This window comes from Dreissena polymorpha, chromosome 8, assembly GCF_020536995.1.
Source record: "Dreissena polymorpha isolate Duluth1 chromosome 8, UMN_Dpol_1.0, whole genome shotgun sequence".
Lineage (NCBI taxonomy): Eukaryota > Metazoa > Mollusca > Bivalvia > Myida > Dreissenidae > Dreissena > Dreissena polymorpha.
Window position 1 is genome coordinate 34,035,297 of NC_068362.1, and position 22,186 is coordinate 34,057,482.

Below are 22,186 nucleotides of genomic sequence, written 5' to 3' on the forward strand. Positions count from 1 at the left end.
TTACTGTAATTGATAGCATGAATATAAGGATTACGTTCCTTATAATGTTTATGAGGACACGTTCACTGACAAAAAGTTAGTCGACAGCGCTGATTATGATAGCTTGAATACTTCTTAGTGTTCACATCCAGTCTGTTACTGCATTTCAGCTTCTGTAAACTTGTAAATTTATCCGGATTTTTTCGATGAATCTGTCCAGAGCTTGTACGAGGCTCGGAATGGCTTTACCAATTCGCTTTGTTCCTGTAATAAACATGAAACTGAATGACTTTTCACTAGAGAGCAGTATAATGTATGCAATTCTTGTATTACTTGACTTCGTACTTTTTATCACTGACATTGTCATTCTTATTTTTCAGCCTTATTTTTCATAGGTCGTTTAAAGTGTATTGACTACTTTTAAAACTTAAAACTATGCAACAAAAAATGTACGGGTGAACTAAATTTAAATCGTTGACCGGTTTGACATTCTTCATTCAATCGTTCATACCTATTTTGAACATTAACCGTTTTGACTATCTTGCATCAATCATTAACATTCATGGCGGTGATATTTCCGAGAGCGTTGAAAGGATTATATCCCTATAATCACATTACCTAAAGGCTTCGTAGTCCACGGGTTTCCTGACTCTTGGGCAGTCCGCGGCACGTGACGTGTCAGCCTTGAACACCGAGTCCAGTGTCACCTGCTCGTGTTTTCCCGCCATAATGTGCGGCAGGTTGGGGCGGATTGTCGCCTCGCTGATTGTCGGCCTGTGGGTAAACCAATACATTTAACCATGAACTAGTTATTTGTGTAACCGGAATTACCTCATCCCGTTTGGTTGCTTTTATAGAGCGTAGACTATGAATATCGATTCCGCGATTCAGTTAATAGTCGGATAGTTGATTCTGAGATTCTGAGGACAAATGAAGGAATTAAGTTAAGTTTAAGACAGTTTGTGAACACCCGTTCAGATGTTCTAACGTGTGCCCGAGTGGCTGTTTGCAAAAACCTCAAGGACTCCTTCCAATCTATTACAGCTTTTAAAATGTGATTTACTGAAAATATGGCAGCAGATTGATAAATATATATACTATCATTTTTTGCACGTTTTGTGTAATTAAATTTATAAGTCTCCATGTATTTTTTATCCTTTAAAGAATTCCACATGGTATTTTCGCAAAATGTATTTTAAATGAAAGTAGCTTAGGTTTTCATTTAGCAAATAGACAAACAAATAAGCAGTACACTGGTATTGTTAGTTTATACTACATGTGCATGCTCAAAGTAATTGTAAGTAAATTTACGTGGGTATTCTTTAAATAAACAACAAGAAAATATTCATGTGCATATAAATAAAAAGCATGTAAAGATAAATACAAAAACTTATTACATAAAACGCATACAGATTTTGCATATACTAATAAAACACAACCAGTAATGCATATGCGTTTTATAGACAACAAGTAAAGATCCGTTTGCATACATACAATAAACACGTAAAGGAACGAGTGCATACTTTTAATAAACAACTTATCCAGATTCATACTTGGGTCTAGATGTTTGCGCATGCGTAGTACGGTTAGTCTCAAGTATCTCGTACAGTTGGGAGATGAATATGTCCTTCTGCCGCATACTGCAGCCTTGTTCTGCACGCACGGCGCTCCACTGAAATGGGTCACAAGTAACACAACAGTGCTCTGCTCTTGGAAAACGGGTCTTAATGCACGTATGTAAGTGTCGGCACAGGTAAGCCTGTGTGGTTCGCGCAACCTAATCAAGGACAACACTTTTCGGTTTCATTACATTTTTAGTTCAAATGAGGTATATTCTTATGGAAAATTCAGTTAAGGCGGAAAGTGTCATCCATGATTATCGATTGCGGACTGCATGGGCTAGTCTGGGACGTCACTTTACGCGAACTACACAGGCGAATCTGTGCGTCACTATACGCGGACTCCGCATGCTAATCTGGGACGTCACTATACGCGGACTGCACAGGCTAATATTGGACGTTACTATACTTATATACATTAAGATCTGTTTTCTCAGAACGCGACCTATTTTATGTTTGACACAAATGCCTGCATCTGTCTACTTGAAAGAGAGTTGCGCAGAAATTAATTACTGATATAGTAGCATCTGAATTAAGTGGTGGTTAACAATTGTGTTTTATAACGCTCAATATCAATTGTTGAATGGAAATAACAATTTTAATCAATCATCATATACTGGTTATATCTAACGTTACAGATGCAGTTGAGCTCTGAGATGACAAATAATTAGCCAGACGTAGTATGAATAAAGGTAAGCAAATGACACTATTGCATCGCATAAATGCGAACAGTGAAAATTGCTATAAGTAATTCAGTGTAATGCAATGTGTTTGTTTCCAGTGACTGACCAGGGTAGCTTTCCACTTGAGCTGTTCTTTAACCTCGTAGCGCGCCTCGCTGTTACAGGACCGGAATTTGGTCTCGAACAACAACAACTGGGTCTCCACGATACTCTCAATCTAAAACGGAAACCGCCTATTCAAATTAATAAAGTTGCCGCGCCTTAAATTGAAACGGAAACCGACTTGATATAACGCATAGATTTATGATGTTCAATTTATATTAAAGATCAACGACACACACTCAGACCGCGCCTCGATGCGATACTGAGTACAGTTATGATAATGTATCTGCAAGTTGTTGGTGTAATTATACTAACGAAGTATATAAAAAAGTAGAAATTTTACAAATGTTCCTATATGCGTTTCTTTATAGTATCTGAAAGTTCATTCGTTTAAGATGAGTTTTATTTCAAGACTACGTTTCTTCATCGGTATTCCGTGACTGATCCGATATGGCAATTTTGGAGCGCCGGAAGTGCCTATGGGCAGACTGGCGGGCCTCGTATTCCTCTAGGATGGCCAGGAAGTTGCCGTAGACGGAATACAACATCTGCTTGCTGGCTGTAGATTATGTACGGACGACACATATAAGGGCTATATGTCTACATACCTCGTAAAATAGTTGAATTAGTTGATATTGTAAATAGGGATTTTACGTAAAAATGCTCTTAACGAATTTAATAGGTGGTCGTGGTCATTATTGGAAGTCCGTGTGAGTGTATTTTGAAGATGTGAGGACCTTCCGCGTCTTCATTGTGTAAAAATCGGGAGTTTGTCCAAGCAATCCTACCAACTAACTTATTTGACGCACGAAAATAGAGTCGATTGTTTAACCAAAGCAGCAATTTTTAGCTATTTGATTTTTACAGAAACATGTTTTAATTGTATAGTGACTTGTGCTGTGGGGGAATACCCAGAGAAAACCGCACTTTTCTGGTATGGTTAGCACAATCCAAAGTCATGTTATGCCGGGAGCGTGGTTTGAACCCGGATCGCCTATGAGAGAAGCGCGTATCCTATCCACTGCGCTAACCAGACAGGCTATCGCGACTCCTCGATTGTCAAAACCTGATTTACATGCAGACTTTTCCCTAAACAGCTTATACTTAAAATTGAAATGTTACGTCTTTTTAAGTCCATTTCTTTTTGAATCTCTGAAAACAACTTTCACGGCTGTTTCTCTACAGGTTGTGTGTCTTATAGTTAAACATAAATTACAAAAAGTATGCTTCCATGTGTTTTCATTTAGCACTGAAATATAAACTGAAAAATGTATCAACTCAGTGTCGAATTGACAGCATTGGTACATGTAAGTTTTAATACAAAATAGGCCACCAACCTTCCTTCGACCTCTGTAACTGCCTTTGTTCTTGGAGTTGTCCGCCGTACTCGTCCTTACCACGGGTCCCCCTAGCAACCGAGGACGCCGCATATCCGGTCAAGGGATACGGCTCGGAGTACTGAGACCCCTGGAACCTCTCCGGAGGTGCAGCGGGAGGCCTTTCTCCACGAAAGGACTGCGACGGTGGGCGTTTCCGGGTCGATGTCTTGGAAACATGAGTGGCAAAAAATAGTCAGTAGAACTTTATGTTATACGTGTCATGAGTAAATAAAACAAAAACATGTACATTGATGGTGGAAAAACTGGTTTCAATTTTCATTCAGTTAATCATCCATATTTACTAAAAACCGTTTATAGTGTGAAAATAACCGTGCCTGGTATTTTGGACCGTTTTTTGTATTTTTAAAAATTGAAATGTTAAAATGTATAATAATACCAGCCATTTTGGCAATTTTTCACACTAATGTATTTATGTGAACCTTGTGCTCTGACGAGAAATATTACTAATATATGATATGATAAACGTAACATTATTCGTATTAACCGGAGCCAGTCGTGTTATGCTAATTCAGGATCGTTTGTTTCTTATTAGTGGCATACTTTTTACAGAATTGAAACGAAAGTAATTACACGTTGCTGCAATCAAAATACGCACACACATACACGAACAGCGGAATGGTTTTATGAATTTTCTATATTGAAATTAAGATAAAGATAGAAAATAAGTACGGTTATAAAATACCTTTGGTCCATTCCGCCGTGTTCAAACGTAAATCTAAAGACCCGTTTCTCCTTCCTGGTCGGTTTTACGTATTGACCCGTCTGAGTGAATGTCATTGAGTCAAGATGTTTATTCTTTGCGAAATAAAAGCTGAATGAAAAGCATATACAGAATTGGTTTGTGTGAATGCAGATCAGTTTGTTTACCGCGGCTTTAAAAACCTAAAGCACAAGCCTTAGCAAAAGGTTAAGGCTTATGTTGAGAAAATAAACTGGTCTATGTTAAAAGTTGCTTGGTATTTTATTCGTCTCATAAGCTTCTCAAGAATTCGGATCATTTTCTTGCAAACAGATAAAAGAAACTGCTAAAGTTGCCATATAATTGACAATACTTGGTTAGTTTTCGTATCAATTGTTTTCTTACATTTCGGTCTTGATTAAAATAAATTAGAAAATTGCAGAATTGACCAGAAAAACACACACAGAATGAACATCAAATAATGATATGAAAGTTAACCAAATGTCTTCATTAATGTAAGATTTTTTTGCCGGATATGCTGAAATAAAGTTAAGTTTACTTATCAGGGTTTTGTTTCGACTAGCACGCCTGTTAGTGGGATTAAAACCAGTATGAACGACGATTTTGTTATTTTAATTTTAATGGAAATATTGAAATAGAATCACAAATACGCTTAAGTAAACATGCAAGTTGTCATGTATTGAAATCAATTCCTAAATTTTAGAATGACAATATTCTAAATACAACAACAACATCAACATATAATCGATATTGAAAATATATGCATAAAAGAAACCCCCGAAACAAATACAACAGATGTTACAATCTGAATATAAACACATTGTCCAACTAACAATGACGCTTGTCGTAAAGACCAAGTTTGTTAATAAAAAGAATTATCACATAGTCTTAAATGATATCCTAACAATTGAAAAGTTATTCAGTGTTTTGTATGGAACAGATTCGCTGTGGCACATTCTCGGGAATTATTTCGGCTGTTTGACCTGTCGTACTGCTTTCCGATTGAAGTTATGAGTTCCCTAGTCCATACGCTGCCCATTCTCCCAATTAGCTGTACGGCCTGAGAGAGGGCCCAGGTAAATTCCTCCATATCGGACTGGAAAAATAATTTTCCCTTGTGGTACTCTGACCCACAATTCCATCCCCATTGGTGTACGTCACCTGTAGTAAGAAGTTTTACCTTTACATCAAAACGCTGACAGCTTCTTAAGGATGTTCGCAAAAGAAAGGACATTGAACACATGCCAATTACAAGTGCAATAGGTTATGGATACTCGTATAAACATATACAATTATACACGCGTTATTGCCTTAACATTCATATTTGAATAATAAATAATAAAAATAAATGCACTTTGGGATGCGTCGAATACATTATATAACTACTGCTGAAATCTGGTCTTTTCAAAGAGTTGCATCTTTAGAATGCAACCTCACTACTACTTTAGTGGAAAACATGTATACACAAATGTACTGCCTCGTCGACTTCAACAGAAAGAAGCAGTACCCATAAAGCAGATTTCTCAATACAATCTAAAAATCCTTTATTTCATACCTTTACTTGCGTATTAGTAATTTTATACGCCAAATTTAAACATGTTAACGATGGATAAATCTTCTAAAAAGTACATATAGTCATTTTAGCATATATTCGATTACATAAGTCACTGGCACATTCTCAACATGGAGTACTGATACCCAACCCGACACCTAGGTAGATCTACCCGAGAGCTATTTTCATTACTTCACGGCGTTAGTTTGACAAACACATATCGGGGTAATCGGGCATCCGTTTCATTTCTATCGTAGGGCTATGGGATTAATTTATTTCAAAACTTAAATGTTTTATGAAGAATGCTGGTCCAAGTGCAAAGTTTGGAGCTCCTAGAAATCGGTTTCAACCAACAGTTCTTTTGCATTGACCGTTCCAATGCGGTGACCACAGTTTATTTCATGTTTGTGCTTTCGTATTGTACTTGTTTGTTTTGTCAAGTGTATTTGTTTGGGTCCAAATGTTTAGCAAAAGGTTCTTTTCCATAAGTAAAGGACCGCAGTGTACATTAAGATTTATCTCCTGGTGGTGCCGCTAAAGTTTCTCTGTATGTGTATTTGTTAAATATCCCCTGGAAGTTCATTGAAAAAACAAAGTCAACCGTTCTAACAATATTTAATAAGAGCCTCTATGACCACATATGAATAGGATGTCGAGCGTATAACTCTAGTGTATGCATTTTGTATTGGCACATTAAGATATAAACACCACGTGATTGAAACGTTAGTCTTAAGGGGCATATTAGCGGTTAAAATGCCATGATCTTTTAATAAATAACATAGCATTTTTTATTAGTATTCATTAAAAAGTCGCTTAAAGCTTGTTTCATTTACGTGTATAAATGCTTAGTTATAATTTTGCTTCAGAATAATAATACTGTGCCACGGGATTCCACAGGAGGCTTATATCTTTTTTTCGTTCATCCACACACCTTTCGAAGTCGTTGAAATTCTGCTGAAAAATAATATATACATTCAAATGTATACATCACATAATTTAAGAAAAAATACCGCCGATATGGACTTAAAACAAAAAACAAACAACTTTTTTTTTCGACGATGTTGTTTACCTTGATGCTCACCGCTCTTACATTTGATGACCCCTAGCTGGGAAATTAACACAGGTTCGTCATCCTTCAAACAATGCCAGTTCCCCGGCTTTCTGAAACGTTGTTACAAACTTTCGTATTAAAAAACATCTTTGTAACGAATTACTCGCAAAGCCAACATATTTGGTTTAATAAGATAGAACGCCATGTATACCGTCAACATCACTTGAAAACGGCTTTTGCATTTGCGATACAAAGCATCATTTGCTATCCCATTTAATTTAATTTTATTTGACTATATATAAATGTAATATGCACAAATCTAATTGAGTAATAACAGAGATTGACAATGGGCAATTTATATATCTATTTCACAACTTTAATTCCCATACCTTTCGGTTTACTTTTGTTCTTGATATGTACACTTTACGATTTACAAACATGATTTAGTTCAATGGCTCCATGGATCAATCATGACATTTGCCTTCCGGAACGAAACTAGAGATATAAGTAGATTTACAAGAGTTATTTACAATTAATCCTGATTGTTAGTAAGCCCAGTGTTTCAAGTCGGAACGCCCCTTAACCCTAAAAACTTGTATGGGATGCAATTAGACTAACTATGATCATGTCTTAGTAAATATGGCTGTTTGCAAGTGTGTGAAGCGGTCCGTAATTCCATTTCAAATACGGGTCATCAGACAGGGTTTTAGGGATATTTTATTTCCAGTGAAGAGCAAGAGAACATCAACAACCAAAAAATTCCACCGAAATTTTTTTTTTTTATATAACTCACTTTGAAGGACATTTTGAAGAGCATCTGAAGTCCGTTAGTTCGACCCACACGTGTCTGTTGTTAGTCTCACCTGAAAGAGGGCAAAACTATTATGACTATGAGCCGTTTTTTTGTCTTTAAATACCATTTAAAAATTCCATGGGTGGTACTCGCAAATAGTGAACATTCGCGTGTTTTTAAGTTGACGAGGTGCTTTCGCGCCTGCATTATATGACGATCCGAAGTGCATCCCAGCAATTGGCTTTCATGAGTCCGGAAAATTGGACATATTTTGAATAACAGATGCAATTAGTTTGTAAAGTAAGGAAAAAAATTGATGTTCCTTGTGCTGTGGTGGGAAGCGGGAGTACCCAAAGAAATCTCCACCTGTCCGGTGTGGATACCACCATCCACTCATATGTGCTGCCGGGAACGCGGATTGTACCCGGATCATGTATGTAAGGAGCGTATTGAAAATCTGTATTGAAATGAACACTACATTTCTTTCACATCTTATACGGAAATGGAAATAATATGCATCATTTAAGTCTATTTTTTCTAAAGATCTTTTTACGACAGCTATCTTTATGTTTTTTGTCTTATGGTTCACAATTAATTGAAAAAGTATGCAACCAGGTGTTTTCATTTACCACTGAAATACAAACTGAAAAATTAGCCATCGGCCGTCTGTCGACCTCTGAAACTGCATTTATTCGTAAAGTTGTGAGTTGTTCTCGTCCTTACCAGTTTTCGTAGCCACAGAGGACCCCTGGAACCTCTCGGGCGGTGCAACGAGAGCCTTTCCGCCCCGATAGGGTAGCGACGGTGGGACGTTTCCAAACTGTTTTCTTAGTAACTTGAGTGGCCTAAACAGTAATTAGAACATGTTTAGAATTAGTTTCATGATTAATAAAACTCTTAATATGTACAGTGTTGTCGGAAAAAAGGATTTATTCGATAGGTTAATTAACGACCATATAATTAAATAATAACAGGTACATGTGAAAAAATAACAAACGTTTGCAGAATTGTGGATCATTGTTTGTATTGTCAAATTGATGGTGAAAAAGTATTATTATGCCACCCATTTTTTACGTAATAAACGTAACATAACTTGTACGGACCAGAGCCAGTTGTATTATAATCATTTACGATAATTGTTTATAGAATTAAAACAAAAGATACTACTGGTTCCTGCAATCAAAAGACACAAAAAAGTAGCGGTTCATGGTGTGAGAATTTGTCAAATCAGTTAAAGATAGAAAATACGTAAGTTAATACAATACCGTTGGTTCATTCCGTCGCGTTCAACCATGAATCTAGAGGAATATTTCTCCGTCTTGTTTGGTTTTACGTGTTGACTGAAGTTGCCAGAAAAAAAGACAATGTTAGATTAGTAAAACACGAGCCTTGGCATGGTATATCTTGTCATTTCGCATAATTTTCCCTAAACCTTTGTCTTTATTTATAAAAAAACACACACGAAAATTGAACAGAAAAACACAATATCATCAAATCATGTCATGAAATTTAACACAATGTCGTGATTAATCAGCGTGTCAGCTCAATACCGGCTATGCTGAAATGAAATCAAACAGAGTTTACTCATGGGGTGTTTCTTCAAACACCTTTACTCGAGGAACTTAAATCTATTTCAATCCCACGTGCTTTGGGAACTTTTTATTTGAACTTTAGAAAGATGTAGTGGATTTTTGTTCATGTCAGTGTAAGATCGTTTGTTATTTCACGAGTGATCATAGAAAATATATGTTCACGAGTGGCGCAGCCACGAGTGAAAATATTATTTTTCTATGATCACAAGTGAAATAACAAACGATCTTACACTGACATGAACACATTTTCTGTTTCTTTGATGCCCCTTTTTCAAGAAAATAATTAACAGCTGTTTCCCTTTTCTTGAAAAGTTACCCTTTCTCGGAGTTTCTCCCGTGGCGTACCTCAATACATTTCAAAACACAAAATGACGTCATAAGTGTGACGAAATGACGTCATTATACCAGCGAAATTCTCCAGTTAAACTCTTTTACAATTTAAATAAACGGTGAAAAAGCATACAATAAAAAAAGAAAATGTGTTGGATTCGGTGGAATGACGATTTTAATTCACTCTTGATCATAGAAAATATATATAAATTTATTTATGATAATCTAAAAATAGAAAAAGGAGTTCCGAAAATTTGTTCTTTTCACCGGTGAAAATAACAATTTGTTCTTTTCACTGCTGTTATTTCACTGCAGAAAGGTCATTTTTTATCATTAGGTATAAAAGAAAACAAGTTAGCCAACGTGTGTGTTACAACATTTGAAAAAGAGTGCACCTGTTCTTACTGATGATTGTAGACATGGCAAACATAACATATTATCATCTCACCTGTGGTCCTCAAAGATTCCTGTCAGTTTCCCTTTCGTGTGCTTCTCAGATTGCTCTAATTCACCTTCATCAGTTTTCGGCCATTTGTTGATGTTGTCCTTGTCCAAGATTGCATGCTTCTTGTAAAGATAGTTATGATGCTCCACACATTTCTTACACCAAAATTTAGAACATTCCTTGCAGTAAAATTCAGCCTCTGTGTTTCCGCCCTTGTCCTCACAGGTAAAGCAAGAAAAGTAAAAAAAACGAGTCACATCCTCTATCAATTATATCCTCTAAATTTGAAGCCATTTTGTCCCTATTTATAATTCTTTTGTTGTTAACTTAAACATTGAAATCAATCTTAGTTACTAAATTCGTGTGATATCCGGTCATATAACTGTGTATTGCGGCTCACTTTATTATTACATCTAGCCTTATCGTTAAAGCAAATATCATTGATTTATTAGCGAACACGTTAAACTTTATACGATGTGATATGATTTAAAATGTTTAAATACAAAAATACTGGGCATGCAAGAGGTTAACCGGTTATTAACCTGCCGGAACGACCAGTTAACCGGTTACATTTTCGGGAAAAGGTTATTCTGAAAAGAATTGATTATGCTTTTTCGTGGAATCATTCGTACTATTTTACGTTTCGCATGTGACAAACTGCAAACTTGCGCTTGCGAGTAGTTAGAACAACATACTGCACCATCGACGGTAATAAATATCGTCTCAATAAACAAAGTAATAAAGCTATGAAGCTATAAATCGTACTTTGTGGTTACAAACATTTTGTTTAACAAGCGGTGAGTAGGGGCTATTATCGACGACGTAATTGACACATTTATGTAACACGCGATAAAAAATAGTTGAGGCTTTAGACGGATTACTTTGAAGTTTTGCTTACAAATATCCAACACTGGTTGCTCGCAAAACTAAAGTGTTAATACGAAACAATTTCATCAAGAAATGCTTTCGTATTTATAATCGTGTCGAGTTTACGTCGTATTAGTTTTATCAGAAATTATTATAAGTAGTAGTAATTTACGTCACTAACGATGCCACCACGTGTTTATTAAATAAATCATTAAATTTAGAATTTGTGCAATTGCTCTTAAGTTGCGCGGTATGATACGTAAACAAACATGCGCGTGAATTGTTAACGCGATGGCGACCTTTTGCCATGGTGGTGTTAAAATAAAAATGCTTCCCAGTAATTGCGCATGTGACGCGGAAGCTTTTGTCCGTGCCATCGACATCCGTGCCATCGGAGCGATTGCTTTCGAAAACAGGTCGTATTGTTACCAAGGCTCGCTTAACAATACACTATTTTGATGCATGATTTATTCTTTAACAGCTCATTAAAGGGGCCTTTTCACAGATTTTGGCATGTTTTGAAGTTTGTCATTAAAATGCTTTATATTGATTAATGTAAACATTGGATCTAAAAAGCTCCAGTACAAAATCAAGAATAAAATTTTAAAAATGAAAAAAATAGCCCGCAGTAGGGCTCGAACAGACCCAGGGAGTCCTGGAGTAAAAATCAATTAGACCGCTCGGCCATCCTGCCAAGTATGAACATGGGATGTATTTTATACTTTATATAAGCAATCTTCGTAGTTTCACAAAATTAAACGACAACAACAGAACTCTCCAAATTATTCAATCGTTTCGCGTTGCAACGCTTTATAATTTTCAGGTTTTTAAATCGTCAAAAGATGCATATAATGGCTATATTAGACCATGGTTAATGTTCAGTATTTCTGTTTCCTCACAAATATCATAACTAAAACGAATATTTGCCAATCTGAAACAACTTTTTTCAATTTTGTCAATTTACCAAAACGTGAAAAAATCCCTTTAATACTACAAAGTCTAGGAATATTTCGTGAAATATATCGCAAAATAACATTAACACATAACAAAAAAACAATGTTCCTTAAAGCAATAGCCGAAATTTTAACGCTAGATGTGCTTTGGAAACATAGATTTAACGAGAAGCAAAATGCTCGCTTTTATTTTTGTGTGACAATAAATTCCATGTGAATTTCTCGCGACGATATCCGAACATTTACGAGCGAACATGAGATTGGCTTCCCGCTGCCCGAAGCCAATGTATCGTTTGCTCGTAAATGTTCGGATATCGTCGAGAGAAATGTATTTATGTGGCTTTGAAAATGATATGTCGTCCCATAAATACCTCAAACTATTCCAAAAACAGCACTCTTCATGGAAAAAAAGAGGAACTATTTCAACAGAAGTGGAACAGTTTTCGAAAAATCTGACATTTTAAACAATCCGGAAGTTATTCAAACCGGGATAACGTATTGGTTTGTCTACATGTATCTTCCGGTAGATATTGATAAAATTCGATTCGGAACAGAAGAGTCGATTTTTTATCAGAGGAAAATTAAAGCCGAGGGGTATCATCTCTAACTCCCAGAACTTAGTTTTTACATAAAACAAACATGTACTAGTATCTATTGATTTGAATTATGTTATAACACAAAACATATCCAACATGTATAGTGCATCGAACTCCTGTAATTCGCAAAACATGCAACAGCCCAATAAACCTTTTTGCTATAATTGTTCAAATGAATTTTATAAACTAATTTATTTTCGGTCTGTGCATTTATGTAGAGGCAATGGCCTCATCATACGACGCTTGTAGACACCTTTAAAAATCAGCAATAAATACATGATGTATGCTACTCGGATATGAAAAGCATAAAGCAAACGCGATTTATTATGCATAATAAATTATCATTTAGTAAAGGTACTAAGTCTTTATTGCACACTTGTAATTTTACATGAGGATCTATTTAAACTGATGAAAACGTCTTATATTACATATTAGCGGAATAAATATCTGTTTTAAAATGATAAACTTCACAATCAATTATACTTTAAAATACAATACTTTCGTTTGATTGTAACTTGACAATAATAATTTTACTGTAATTAAAAGTATGAATACAAGGATAATGTTCTTTATAATTTTCATGAGAACTCGATCACTTTAAATGTTATTCCCATAGCAACATATTTGGATAGCAGGTAATCAGTAGCGCTGATTATGATAACCTGAATACTATTTAGTGTTCACATCCAGTCTGTTACTGCATTTCATGTACTGTAAACTCGTAAATTTATCCGGATTTCTTTCGATGAATCTGCCCAGAGCTGGTACGAGCCTCGGAATGGCTTTGCCAATACGCTTTGTTCCTGTAATAAACATGAAAGTGAGTGACTTTTCATTGGAGAGCAATATAATGTATGCAATGCTAGTGTGGTCTGCACAGGCTTATCAGTGGCGACAGTGTGCAGTTGTTTATGAGATTTAGCTAAAATGAGTTCTCTGCTTAAGGAAAATCGAGTAAAGGCGGAAAGTTCAAAAGTGATTAGCGAGTGCGGTCATCACATGTTAATCTAAGACGCTTTTTCTAAGCACATACATTCAGATCTTTTTTCTCAGAACGCAGCCTATTCAATGTTTGATAGAAAGAACTGCAACTGTCTATTTGAAAGAATGTTGCGCAGATATTACTTGCCGATGTAAGCATCTGAATTCAGTGGCGGTTAACATTTTGTTGTTTAACGCTCAAGATCAATTGTTCAATGGAAATAACAATTCAACATTATATACTGATTATATCCAACGTTATAGATGCAGTCTGTGATTACAAACAATTAGCCAGTATTAATTATGAATAAAGGTAAGCAAATGACTCTATTGCATCGCATATATGAGAGAAGTGAAAAGTGCTTATTAATTCAGTGTAATGCAGCGTGTTTGTTTCCAGTGACTGACCTGGATAGCTTTCCATTGGAGCTGTTCTTTAACCTCGTAGCGCACATCGCTGTTACAGGACCGGAACTGGGTCTCAACGATACTCTCAATCTAAAACGGAAACCGCATTACCAAAGTGATACCGAGACCGACGCACATTCTCCACGATACTCTCGATCTAAAACAGAAACCGTCTACTCAAATTATTACAGTGGCCGCGCCTTAAATTGAAACGGACACCGACTCGATATAACGCATATGTTTATGACGCTCAATTTATAATAAAGATCAACGACACAGCATTACACTGACACCTCGCCAAATTGCGATACTGAGTACATTTATGATTAATGTACTTGGCATCTGCAAGTTCTTGGTGTAATTATATTAAGTATGTAAAAACGTATTTTTTTTACAATTATCCTATTGGCGTTTCTTTATAATATCTGCAAGTTCATTCATTCAAAAATGAGTTTTATTTCAAGACTACGTTATCAATTCACATCTTCGTCGGTCTTCTGCGACTGGTCCGCGATGGCAATATCGAAGCGCCGGAAGTGCCTATTGGGAGACTGGCGTGCCTCATACTCCTCTAGGATACCCAGGAAGTTGCCAAATACGGAATACACCATCTGCTTGCTGGCTATAGTTTATAAGGCTATCTGTCTACATACCTCTTACAATAGTTGAAATAGTGTATACTGTAAAAAGGGATTGTATGTACAAATGCCCTAAAACATTTATAAGGTGGTAATGGTCATTATTGGGCGTCTGCGTGTGTGTATTTTGAAGATTTGAGGTTCTTCCGAGCCTTCATTGTGTTAAAATCGGGAGTATGTTCAAGCAATCCTACCAACTAACTTATTTAACGCACAAAAATTGAGACGAAATTTTTTATTAAAGCAGCAATATTTAGTTATTTCATTTTTACAGAAGGATATTTTAATTGCATAGTGACGTGTGCTATGGCGGAAAGTCGGAGTACCCGGAGGAAGCCCCACCTGTCTGGTATGGTGAGCACCAACCAAAGTCATGTTATGACGGGAGCGTGATTTGAACCCGGATCGCCTATGTGAGAAACGCGTATTCTAACCACTGCGATAACCCGACAGGCTACCGGAACTCCTCGATTGTAAAAACCTTAAGCCTGTGGGCCGTTTCATTAACGATCGTACGACAATTTTAACATACGAGATAATTTTGTAATCTTAATAAGTAGACGAACTAGCTCGCCATGCTCGTCAAATATATACGGCGCTTGAGATGCCAAATGAATAAATTAGGTACTGTAAATGTATAATCATATGATATGGACTTAAGCAATTAAGTATCTTCGAAACATGTATCGTATCGTAAATGTGTACTACGATGTTTATTGAAACGGTCCCAAAAATGTACATGGGGACTTTATCCTTCACATATAATATTTAAATTTTAAATAATATATCATTTTAAGTCCGTTTCTTTCTGATGCTCTGAAATCACCTTTCACAACCGTTTGTCTACAGGGTCCGTGTAACATAATTTGAAAAAGTATATTACCATGTGTTTTCATTTAGCACTGAAAAATACATTGAAAAAAATCAACTCAGTGCCGAATTGACAGCATTGATCATGTTTAATATAAAATAAGCCACCAACCTTCTTTCGACCTCTGTAACTGCATTTGTCCTTGGAGTTGTCTGTCGTCCTTACCACGGGTCCCCATAGCAACCGAGGACGCCGCATATCCGGTCAAGGAATACGGCTCGGAGTACTGAGACCCCTGGTATCTCTCCGGCGCTGCAGGGGGAGGCCTTCCTCCCCGATAGGACTGCGACTGTTGGGCGTTTCCGGGTCGATGTCTTAGAAACATTAGTGGCAAAAAACAGCTAATAGAACTAGTTTGTTGAGTAAATAAAGGTTGAAGGTCGTATTATTTTGAAGCTAAAGTTTTCTCGACTTTATTTCTCATGAAAAATCATTCAGTGGTAAAGTAAAAAGTAGTCCATACACGCGACAGGTATATCCCACAAGGTTGAATACAGGCTAGTATATTTCACAATTTGTCATACCGTCAATGTCGCGTTGAAAATGGGATAAAATGTATATGTTTATACCAGTATCCATAAACTATTGCACTTGTGATTTACACGAATTCAGTGTCCTTCCTTTTGCGAACATTCTTAAGAAGCTGTCAGCGTTTTGATGTAAAGGTATACATTCTTACTACAGGTGACGTACACCAATTGGGATGGAATTGTGGGTCAGAGTACCACAAGGAGAAATTCTTCCGGGTCGATTTGGAAGGGTTCACCCGTGCCCTCGCTCAGGCTGTACACCTAATGGGGACAATGGGCAACGAATTGGTTGCTGAACTAATTACTTCAATCGGAAAGCTGGAAGACCGTTACAATGGCCGATAGATCTCCCGAGAATATGCCACAGTGAATATGTACCATACCAAACACTGAATAACTGTTTACTTGTAACGATATCATTTAAGATTATGTGATAATAATTTTATAAACATACTTGGTATGTACAACAGAGTGTCATTGTTAGCAGGACAAGGTGTTTGTTTTATCTGTTGTGTTTGTTTACGGGGATTTTTTGCATACATGCATTTTCAAGTGTCCTTTATATGTTGATGTTTTGTGTTTATAATAGTATCATTCTAAAATTTAGAAATTGATTGAAGTGCTTGATAACTTGCTTGTTTGATTTACGTATTTGTGATTCTATTTCAATATTCCCATAAAAATTCGAAATAAAAAAATCGTCGTCAAATAGGTTTTTATCCCACTAACAGGCGTGCATTGTCGAAACTCAGCTTTATTTCAGCATTTTCGGCACAGAAGCTCATATTATTTAAGGCATTTGGTTAACGTTCATGTTATTATTTGATATTCATTTTTATTGTTGTTGTGTTTTTTTTCGTCAAATGTGCCATTGTTTTAATCAAGGTGTAAGAAAACAATTAATACGAAAACATGAACCACTCGCAAAAAGGCTAGTGGTTCAATAACCAAGTATTGTATTTGTTACGTCATGTTAAGCCAGGCCTTTTGTCTGTTTGAAAGAAAATGATTTGATTTCTTGAGAAACTGATGCGACAAATAAAATACTAAGCGACTTACAACACAGACCAGTTTATTTACTCAACATATTAAAACCTTGACTTCTTGCTACGTCTTGTGGTTCAGGTTTTAAAGCCGCGGTGAATAATCTTATCTGTATTCACACCAACCTATTCTATATATTCTCTTCATTCAGCTATTATTCGCAAAGAATAAAAATGTTCCCTGAATGACATTCGCTCATACATTTCAATACTTAAAACCGACCAGGAAGGAGCCACGGTTCTTTAGATTTACGTTTTAACACGGCGGAATGGACCAACGGTGTTTGTAACCGTACTTATTTTCTATATTTTATGGATTTTATTATTACAAATTAATAAAACAAATGTCATACCGCTATTCGTATGTGCGTGTGCGTGTTTTGATTGCAGTAACGTGTTATTCCTTTAGTTTCAATGCTATTAAATAGAATGCCAATAATAAGAAACACAGATAGTGAATTCGCATTACACGACTGGCTCCGGTTAATACGAATAATGTTACGTTTATTATATCATATATTAGTAATTTTTCTCGTCAGAGCTCATGATAAACATATATACTTAAGTGTGAAAAATTGCCAAAATGGCTGGTATTCTTATAATTTTTTTAACATTTCAATTTTAAAAATTACAAATAAGGTCCAAAATACTAGGCACGGTTATTTTCACACAATATGGTTGCCTATATGAGTAAAGCGTCAAACCATTTTTTTTCCGCCATCAATGCACAGGTTATTTGGTTTACTTACTTATGAAACATATAACAAACTAGTTCTATTAACTGTTTTTTGCCACTCATGTTTCTAAGACATCACCTCGGAAACGCCCCACCGTCGCATTCCTTTCGTGGAGTAAGGCCTCCCGCTGCAGCGCCGGAGAGTACGAGTACGGCGGACAACTCCAAGAACAAATGCAGTTACAGAGGTCGAAGGAAGGTTGGTGGCCTATTTTGTATTAAAACTTACATGTACCAATGCTGTCAATTCGACACTGAGTTGAAACATGTTTTCAGTATATTTTTCAGTGCTAAATGAAAACACATGGAAGCATACTTTTTTCAATTTATGTTTAACTATAAGACACACAACATATAGAGAAACAGCCGTGAACGTTGTTTTCAGTTATTCAAAAAGAGATGGACTTATAATGACGTAACATTTCAATTTTAAGTATAAGCTGTTTAGGAAAAGTCTGCATGTAAATAAAGTTTTGACCATCAGGAAGTCGCGATAGCCTGTCTGGTTAGCGCAGTGGTTAGAATAAGCGCTTCTCTCAGGCGAAACGGGCTACATACATACATGTTAACTGACGCTGAAATCAGATGCTAACATCAGCAAGCAATATCTGCGCAACACTCTTTTAAATAGACAGTTGCAGTCCCTTCTGTCAAGCATTGAATAGGCCGCGTTTTGAGAAAACAGATCTTAATGTTCTTAAAGTGGTGTCCCAGCTTAACATGTGAAGACCGCACTTGCTAATCATGGATGACACTTTCCCACTTAAACTGGATTTTCCCTTAGTAGATAACTCATTTAAACTAAATATCTTATACAACCGAAAAATGTCGCCCCTGATTAGCCTGTGCGGATCTTATAGACTTATCAAGGACAACACTTCCGCACATGCGTTAAGACCCGTTTTCGAAGAGATGGGCATATAGTTTTGTCAATTGTGATCCATTTCAGTAGAGCGCCGTGCGTGCAGAACAATGCTGCAGTATGCGGCAGGCGGACATGTTCATCGCCCAATTGTACGAGATACTCGAGACTAACCGTACTGCGCATGCGTACACATCTAGACCCAAGAATGAATCTTTACTAGTAGATTTGACACGATATTTTTGCTAGATACTCAAAGCGACACACGATATTATGCGCCATGCACAAAGCGACGCACGATATTTTACGCGATACTCAAAGCGACACGCGATATTAACCGCGATATGTCGCCTTTTGGGCTACCTACACAAGGGCGATATTTCGTGGTACATTCTCGCGCGTCGCTTCGTGTATCGCGCAGAATATCGTGTGTCGCTTCGTGTGTCGCGCAAAACATATTGTGTCGCTTTTAGAATCGCTCAAAATATAATGTGTCGCTTCGTGTGTCGCGCAAATTATCGTCTTTTGTTTGAAGTGTATTGAATCCTTTAAAACTTTAAACTATGCAACAAAAATGGACGACTGAGCTAAGTTTAAATCGTTGACCGGTTTGACATTCTTCATTCAATCGTTCATACCTATTTTGAACATTAACCGTTTTGATTATCTTGCATCAATCATTAACATAAATTGCGGCAATATTTTTGAGAGCGTTAAAGGGGCCTTTTCAGAGATTTGGCAAGTATTGAAGCTTTTCATTAGACGCTTTATATTAATACATTTAAACATTGCACTTAAAAATCTCCAGTAAAAAATAAGAATATAATTTATTAAAAAAAGGAAAAAGTAACACTCAACTGGCCTCGAACCACTGACCCCTTGAGTCCTGTAGTAAAATGTCTCCCGCTAAGACCACTAGACCATCTGTGCTCATGCTATGAGCGGATGTATTTTTTACTTATATTAGCAATCCTCGTAGTTTCCCAAAATATGACGACAACAGCAGAGCTTTCCAAATTATTCATTTTTTTCGCATTGGAACGCTTTATCATTTTTCAGGTTTTCAAATCGTCAAAAGATGCATTTAATGTATATTTTAGAGCATGGTAAATGTTCAGTATTACTATTTCCTCACAAATATCATAACTGAAACGAAAATTGGCGTATTTGAAACAACTTTTTTTAATTTTGTCAATTTACTAAAACGTGAAAATGCCCCTTTAAGAGGACTATATTCCTACTATCACATTACCAAGAACTTCGGCGTCGTAGTCCTCGGGTATCCTGACGCGAGGGCACTCCGCGGCACGTAAAGTGAGACCCCTGGTATCTGTCCGGCGGTGCAGCGGGAGGTCTTCCTCCACGATAGGAGTGCGACGGTGGGGCGTTTCCGAGGTTATGTCTTAGAAACATGAGTGGCCTAAAACAGTAAATGTCACTAATTTGTTATAAGCTTCATGAGTAAATTCAGCAAAAAACGGTTTTATTGATGGCGGAAAACCCGTTTTAATTGTTTAATTCAGATAATCAACCACCATAATATACTAAAACAACAATTTAATGTGAGAAAATAACCGTGCGTGGTATTTTAGACCGTTTTTTTTTGTATTTTAAAATTGAAAGGTTACAAAAAAGGGTAATAATACCAGCCCTTTCTGTCAATTTGTTACACTAATATATTTATGTGATTCATTGGCTATGACGAGAAATATTACTTATATATTATATAATAAACGTAACATTATTCGTATTTGACCGGAGCAAGTGTGTTATGTTAATTCACGATCTTTGTTTCTTGTTTTGCGCATATTTGGTATAAGATTAAAACGAAAGTAATTACATGTATCTGCAATCAAAACACGCACACGTACATACGAACAGCATTAAGAAATGTGATTTATTTTTTAATCCGTTGAGTATAGAAAATAAGTAAGATAATAAAATACCTTGGCGTATTCCTCCGTGTTCAAACGTACATCTAAAGAACCATTGCTCCTTACTGGTCGGTTTTACGTATGTGCACGTCTGAGTAAATGTCATTCAGGTAACACATCGTTTTTTATTCTTTGCGAAGTAATAGCTCAATGAAAAGCATATACAGAATAGGTTGGTGTGAATACAGATGAGTTTATTTACCGCGGCTTTCAAAACCTGAATCACAAGCCGTGGCTAGAGGTTAAGGCTTTTATGTTGACTCAGTTGAGGAAATAAACTGGTCATGTTAAAAGTTGCTTGGTATTTTATTCGTCTCATACGTTTCATTAGAAATCGGATCATTTTCTTCCAAACAGACAAAAGAAACTGCTAAAGTGGCCATAAAATATACAATACTTGGTTAGTCAACCACTAGCCTTTGCAAGTGGTTCAAGTTTTCGCATCAATTGTTTTCTTAAATTTCGGTCTTGATTTAAAAAAGATAATAGAAACGTCCAGAAAAACACACACAAGATAAATATCAAAAAAGGACATCAAAGTTTAACAAATGTCTTCATTAAAAGGAGATTTTTTATGCCGTAAAAGCTGAAGTAAAGCTAAGTTTACTCATAGGGGTTTTGTTTTGATAATACACGCCTGTTAGTGGGATAAGACATATCTTAACGACGATTTTATAATTTTAATTTTGATGTGAATATTGAAATAAAATCACAAATACCCATAAGTAAACAATAAAGTTATCATTATTGAAATCAATTCCTATATTTTTGAATGTAAATAGTCTAAAAGCAACAACCACATCAACATATAAACGATATTGAAAATACATGTATGAAAGAAACCTCCATAATAAACACAACAGATGTTACGATTTGTGCACAATGTCTAACTGACAATGACGCTTGTGGTAAAGACCAAGTTTGTTTATAAAAGAATTATTACACAATCTTACATATCGTTACAAGTAAACAGTTATTCAGTGTTTGGTATGGTACAGATTCACTGTGGCACATTCTTGGGAGATCTATCGGCTATTTTAACGGTCGTACTGCTTTCCAATTGAAGCTATTAGTTCACTAACCCATTCGCTTCCCATTCTCCCCTTAGCTGTACAGCCTGAGAGAGGGCAAAAACGCTGCCAGATGTTTAAGAATGTTCGCACAAATAGAAAAAAAAGAAAACTGACAACAAGTGAATTACAAGTGCATTTATTTATGGATCACTTGTACAAAATCCAACTTGTATGCAAACGTCATTGTACAATTTCCCACAAGAGAGAAGTACCACTGTAGCAACAGCATCTTTATGCTCTAGTTTTCGTTAAAGTTGTTCACCTCGATGTTCATCGCTGCGACATTTGATGACCTCTCGTTGGGAAAGAAACACAGGCTCGTCATCCTTCAAGCAACGCCATTTTAACGGCTTTCTGAAATATTGTCCATAGGTTTCCGTACTTTACAAACATATTTGGCTTAATGCGATTGAACGCTTTGTAGACTGAAAACAACACTTATGTGTCT

At 36.3% G+C, this 22,186-nt stretch overlaps 1 long non-coding RNA gene across 1 annotated transcript; it reads right to left on the reverse strand.

Moving 5' to 3' along the window:
• Positions 1-5,120: 5,120 nt before the first annotated feature.
• LOC127842238 (uncharacterized) lies at positions 5,121-9,229 on the reverse strand. The gene is made up of 4 exons (XR_008031525.1): positions 9,145-9,229; positions 8,603-8,724; positions 7,880-7,949; positions 5,121-7,196 (listed from the first exon to the last, which is right to left on the reverse strand). It is a non-coding gene; the product is annotated as an uncharacterized LOC127842238 (long non-coding RNA).
• Between the last annotated feature and the right edge of the window lie 12,957 nt (positions 9,230-22,186).